Raw genomic sequence first — 7,113 nt, 5'->3', positions numbered from 1 at the left:
TCTGTAGTTTTTTGTTTTGCTTTCTTTTTCTTGTAGTGTCTTTATCTGCCTTTAGTATCAGGGTAATGTTGACCTCATTAAATGAGTTTGTGAGTGTTCCCTCCTCTTTAATTTTTTAGAAGCATTTGAGAAGGATTGGCGTTAATTATTTAAATATTTGGTAGAATTCACCAGTGAAGCTATCTGGTCCTGGGCTTTTCTTTGTGGGGAGGCTTGCTATTACTGATATACTCTCCTTACTAGTGATTGTTTTGTTCAGATTTTTTATTTCTTCATGATTCAGTTTTGGTAGGTTGTATTGTTTCTAGGAGTTTAGAACATCTAAACATCTAGTTTATCCAATTTGTTAGTGTATAATTACTCATCGTAGTCTCTTAAGATCTTTTGTATTTCTGTGATATCAGTTGTAATGTCTCCTCTTTCATTTCCAAATTCATTTATTTGCATCTTCTTTCTTTTTTTATTAGTCTAAATAAAGTTTTGTCAATTTTGTTTATATTTTCAAAAAAAGCAGCTTTTAGTTTCATTCATGTTTTCTGTTTTTTTTTTTTCTGGTCTTGATTTCATTTATTTCAAATCTGATCATTGTTATTTCTTAATTTGTTCTTTTTCTAGTTCTGCTAAATGTAAAGTTAGGTCGTTTACTTAAATTAAACCTCTCTTAGAACTGATTTTGAGGCATCCCGTAGGTTTTGTTATGTTGTGTTTCCTTTTCCCTTTGTTTCAAGATATTCTTTTGATTTCCCTTTTGGTTTATTCTTTGACCTACTACTTCTTCAGGAGTGTGTTGTTTCCAAATATTTGTAAATCTTCCAGCTTTCCTCATTATTGGTTTCTAGTTTCATACAACTATGGTCAGAAAAAAAAAATACTTGTTGTGATTTCAATACTTTTAAATTTGCTAAGATTTGTTCTCTGAACTATCATATGATATATCCTGGAGAATATTCCATTTGTGCTAGAGAAGAATGTGTATGGTGGTGTTGGATGGAATGTTCCGTATATGTCTGTTAAGTCTACTTGATCTAAAGTATGGATCGATTCCAACATTTCCTTGTGAATTTTCTTTTCTCTTTTTAAGATTTTATTTATTTGAGAGAGAGAGCATGAGCAGAGGGAGGCGTAAAGGAACAAGGGGACTCCCCACTGAGCAGGGACCCCAATGCAGGGCTCTATCATTGTACCCTGGGACCATGATCTGAGCCAAAGGTGGACACTTAACTGACTGAGCTACCCAGGCGTCCCTCCTTGTGAATCTTCTTTTTTTTTTTTAAGATTTTATTTATTTATTTGACAGAGATAGCGACAGCCAGCAAGAGGGAACACAAGCAGGGGAAGTGGGAGAGGAAGAAGCAGGCTCATAGTGGAGGAGCCTGATGTGGGGCTCGATCCCACAACGCTGGGATCACGCCCTGAGCCAAAGGCAAATGCTTAATTGCTGTGCCACCCAGGCGCCCCTCCTTGTGAATCTTCTGTTTGGATCTATCCATTCTTTAAAGTAGGGTACTGAACACCTCTACTGTTATTGCATTGTTGTGTATTTTTCCCTTAGATCTTTCAGTATTTGCTTAATATAATTAGGGCTCTAATGTTGGGTGCATTAGTATTTATGATCATTGTATCTTCTTGATCAACTGACCCCTTTATTATCATATAATGACCTTCTTTGTCTTACCATTTTGGCTTCAAGTCTGTTTGGTCTGATATAAGTATAGCTACGCTTGGTATCTTTTGGTTTTCACTTACATGGAGTATCTTTCTCTATTCCCTCAATTTGAGCCTCTGTGTCCCTTAAAGTTGTAGTCCCTTGTAGGCCACATATACTTGGGTCATTTGCTTTGTTTTGTTTTAATCTATCCTGTCACTCTGCCTTTTTTTTTTTTAATGAAGTACTGTTAACATACAATAGTATATTTAAGGTATGTAATATAGTGAATTGACAATTACATGCATTAAAAAACACTCACGAAGATAAACATAGTTACCATATGTCATGATGCAAAGTTATTACAGTATTATAAACTATATTCCCTATGCTGTAATTTTCATCCCTGGGACTGATTTATTTTATAAGTGGGAGTTTGTACTTCTAATTCCCTTCACCTATTCTGCCCAACGTCCACTCCCCTCCCCTCTGGCAACCACCAGTTTGTTCTCTGTATTTAATGAGTCTAACTCTGGTTTTTGTTTGTTTTATTTTCTAGATTCCACATATAAGTAAAATCATATTGTATTTGTCTTTTTCTGTCTGACTTATTTAATTTAGCATGATTCCTTCTAGGTCCACCCACATTGTCACAAGCGGCAAGATTGCATTCATATATATATATATATATATATATATATATATATATATATATATATATCTATCTATCTCACATCTTCTTTACCCATTTATCTATTGATGGATACTTTTGTTGTCCATAACTTGGCTATTGTAGGCAATGCTGCAATAAACATAGAATGTGCATATCTTTTTAAATTAGTGTTTTTTATTTTCTTTGGGTGAATACCCAAAAGTGGAATTAATGGATCATACGGTATTTCTGGTTTTGGTTTTGGTTTTGTTGGTTTGTTTTGTTTTTAATTTTAATTCCAGTATAGTTAACATGCAGTATTATACTAGTTTCAGGTATACAATATTGCAATTCAACAATTCTATGAATTACTCACTGCTTATCATGATAAGTGTACTCTTAATCTCCTTCATCTATTTCACTCATCCTCCTACCCACCTGCTCTCTGGTAACCATCAGTTTTTTTCTCTATAGTTAGGAGTCTATTTTTTGGTGTGCCTCTTTTTTTCTTTGTTCATTTGTTTTGTTTCTTAAATTCCACATATGAGTGAAATTATATTGTATTTGTCTTTTTCTGGCTAATTTCACTTAGCATTTTACTCTCTAGAATCATCCACATTGTTTTACACTCTCTAGAAGCATTCACATTGTTGCAAATGGCAAGATTCCATTCTTTTTTTTTTTTTAAACAGCTGGGTAGTTTTCCTAATATGCTATATATCATATATATATCATATATATTTTGTAGTCCCTTGTAGGCCGCATATACTTGGGTCATTTGCTTTGTATATCATATATATATGATATATATTACCCATTCATCTGGTGATAGACACGGGCTGCTTCCATAATTTGGTTATTGTAAATAATGCTGCAATAAGCATGGGGGTATACATACCTTTTCACATTCGTGTTTTCATATTCTTTGGGTAAATACCCAGTAGTGGAATGATTTTGTGATTCTATTTTGTGATTCTATTTTGTGATTCTATTCTATCGTGTATCCATTAACAAATTATTGTAGCTATAGTTTTTTTTAAATACGCTTGTCCTTTAACCTTTATGCTAGAATTAAGTGGTTAACACTCCATTATATTACATTATTAGATATTCTGAGTCTGAATATACACTTACCTTTGCCAATATGTTGTATATTTTCATATGTTTTCATGTTACAAATAAGCATCTTTTCATCTCAGCTTGAAGAATTCATTTTAGCATTTCTTATAAGGCAGGTCTAGTGGTGATAAATTCCCCTGGCTTTTATTTGTCTGGGAAAGTCTTTATTTCTCCTTCATTTCTGAAGGACAGCTTTGCTGTATAAAGTATTCTTGGTTGGCAGGTTTTCTGTTTTGTTTTCTTTTGGTTTGGTTTTTGTTTTCTGCACTTCGAATATATCATCCCATTCTCTCCTGCCAGTAAAGTTTCTTCTGATATGTGGGGCTTCCTCTGGAGTTATAAGCCGTTTTCTATTGCTGTTTTTGGGATTCTCTCTTCACCCTTGATTTTTGACAGTTTTATTATAATGTGCCTTGGAAAAGATCTGTTTAAGTTGATTTTGTTTAGTGACCTGTGAGTTTTATAAACTTGGATATCCAAATCTTTCCCGGTTTGGGGGAGTTCTATACCATTACTTCTTTAAATAAGCTTTTTGCCCCTTCTCCATTTCCTCTTGGACTCCCATAATTTGCAAATTGGTTCTTTTCATGGAATCTCATAGATCAGGTTGAGGTTTTTTTCACTGTTTTGATCTTTTTTGTTTGTTTGCTTTTTCAATGGGATCATTTCAATTGATCTATCTTTTAATTCACTTATTCTTTCTTCTGCTTGGTTAAGTCTACTGTTAAATCTCTACTGAATTCCTCAGTTCAGCAGCCACTGATTTCTTTAGCTCCAAAATGTGTTTGGTTCTTTTCTATGTTTTATGTTTCTATGTTTATTGAACTTCTCCTTTTGTTTTTTATATTATTTTCCTGAAATCATTAAATCATTTATCTGTGTTCTCTTGGAGCCCTATTACCATCTTTAGAACAATTATTTTGAATTATTTGTTAGGTAATTCCTAATTCTATGTTTCTTTAGGGCCAGTTACCTAAGGTTTACTGACTCTTTTGGTAGAGTCACATTTTCCTGATTTTTTGTTAATCCTATAGGCTTTCATAGGGGTCCACACATTCGAAGAGGATTTACTTCTTCTAGAATTTATGGACTGGTTTTGGGAAGGGAAGACTTTCACCTACAGGTAGGGGAACACAGAAGTGTGCTGTGACCTCCAGTCTAACAATGCAGGGCACCAAGTGTGAGGGCATGTGGTGGCCTGTAGGACCATGATGCCTTTTTGGTTTTTGCCATTGGTGTCCACACCATCAACAACCCTGTAGTCCTTAGTGAGTGCTTATAGGGGGTTTACACGGGAGTTTGCAAGGCCTGTTGGCTCAGCAGCACCTCCAGCTCCAGCAGCTAGAAACCAGAGCAGGCAGCAGTGGTGACCAGAGTCTGGTATGCACACACTCAAGTGGGAGCCCGCTACAGGTGCCTATGTCATGGCAGAGGCCAGGTGCAGACACAAATGTACTGTGGGGATCACGGCAGAAGACAAGAGCCATAGCCAACTGCAGACACACTGGTAGCTGCAAGGGCCCTGCTATCAGCACATACTACCATGGCAGCTGAGTCTCATCTTTGGCACATGGCAATGGAAGCCAGTGATATGGTTTGGTCTATAGAAATGCAGGTGCTCAACTGGAGGGACTAACTGCAGGTGAGCACAGTGATGCAGGCCAGTGATAATGGATAGGGCCTGATTCATGCCCACAAACACCTGTGGGGTCCTGGCTGTCAGGTGTGCTCTCCTGTGGCTGTGTGCTCTCCCCCCAGGTGTGCTTGCACAATGGAGGCTGGTGAAAATTGTCAGGCCAGCAGCATGCAAATGCACAGCTGGAAGGACTAGCTCCAAGCAGGTGCATAGCAGTGGGGGTCAGCTCCAGGAGTTTACACTGGCATTTTGCTCTTATGCAGCCACAGAGGCCTGGACTGGCTATTGGTGCTCAGATGGGGGTATTGAGGAGGAGGGGCTCAGGCACCAGATATCAGGCAGAAAGCTGGTGAAATCTGCAAAGGGACTACAGCAGCTGTACTGGTCATTGTTTCCTTCAGTAGAGAAAGCAGTTGGGTTCATTTGCCAAGCAGGTCTCTGTGAATTGCAATCACTCCTGCTGTGTGGCTGCTATTGGTAGCCCTTGCTTTTCTTCCTTTTTCCTGTCTGTCTTTATATGTCTCAGATTTGATGGTCTGAGTGGGATGAAATTGAAGTGGGACCATTGTACAATCTCTTCCAAAACCGGAGTAAGCTGGTTGCTCACCCCATACTTTCTTTCTCATCAAGGGGAACTCTTTCTAGCTTGGCAGATCCCTTTTGGCACAGAGCAATGCCAGCTTGGAGGATGGGATAATGCAGGCAAAATGAAGCTGTCTTTCTTCTCTTTTTATACTGTTAGTTTCTGGTTTTTTGTTTCACTGTGTTGCTGAAGCTTCTTAAATAAACTCCAGAGCTCTCCAAGAGCTGTTTTTATTCATGAAAAGCTGTCTAATCATTGATCTTTGTGGAGGGACAGAGGCTGGGTTCTCTCATGCTGCCATCTTGGTAACATCAACCCCATTATATATATATATATATATATATATATATATATATATATATATATATATATATATATATATATGTATTTTTTTTTCTCCTATCCTGCTTTGTTTTCCTTTTTTAGCACTTTTAATGTCTCAAATATTACATATTGCAATAATTCACCTTGTTTATTGTCTTTCTCCCACTAAAATATAAAATACATTGAGTAAAGTGGTTTTTTTTTTCTGTCTGTTTTATATATTATTCTATTTCCAGTGCTTGAGAGCCTGTGTAGCATAATATGGCTCGGTAAATATTTCCTGAGTGAATGAAAGAAGCAGTAATGCGACCTAAGTCCTCAAGCCTTATTGAACCAACCCAGCAATATTCTGCATTTCTTTTCTTAGAATAGAAATTAGAAGGTATGGACAGGACAGGGGCATTAAGGTTGAGAGGTATATGAATGTACTTATGTGGAAAGGGTAAGTGGGTGAAAATAGATTGACCTCTACTCAGAAGTTATACATGTGTGTTTGCCTTATTACTATTGCTAAATTTGTTAGAATAGAAAATGCCAGAGAAAGCAAAGTATGGCTCATTATTCCAAATGGCATTGTGGGTCATAAGCTAGGTTGCTTATAAATACATAGGTAGCAGGTCCTAATGTATTGGTGCCAACAGCAAAATAACTTGAATACTGTAAGTTTGATAAGTTGAACCACTGGAATGAGTTAAGGTTCAATACATGGCTTTTTAAGTAATCACTATCCTTCCTAAAAAAATGGAAGTTGAGAATTTAGACATTCAGGTATAAAAATACTTGGTGAAATAACTTGAAATCAAATTCATTTTAAACTGTTTCTATGTAATCTTACTTCTAACACTGTTATTACCTTCATATCTTTATAAGAAAATCTCACTGGATGAATGATATATCTAAAATGACATCCGTACTGTGCCACATTATAACAGTTTTTGCTATTTAAACATTTTTTAAAAAAGAATAAACACAACATTTTCTGTATGTCCTCTTTGTACTCATAAGGTTTATTTAGTTGCCCCTTTTTTGGGAAGCCCCTCCCAGGATCTCTCATTGTTGGTAATGTCTTCGTCCTTATAGCTTCTGATGTACTTTACCTGTAACTCTTTATAAGACTTTGTTTCATAGAATATGGGTATCTATTTCATAAGACT

The sequence above is a fragment of the Ursus americanus genome, chromosome 26 (assembly GCF_024610735.1).
Source record: "Ursus americanus isolate L20-20 chromosome 26, mUrsAme1.1.p, whole genome shotgun sequence".
NCBI lineage: Eukaryota > Metazoa > Chordata > Mammalia > Carnivora > Ursidae > Ursus > Ursus americanus.
Note: the sequence above shows the minus strand (reverse complement) of the source record.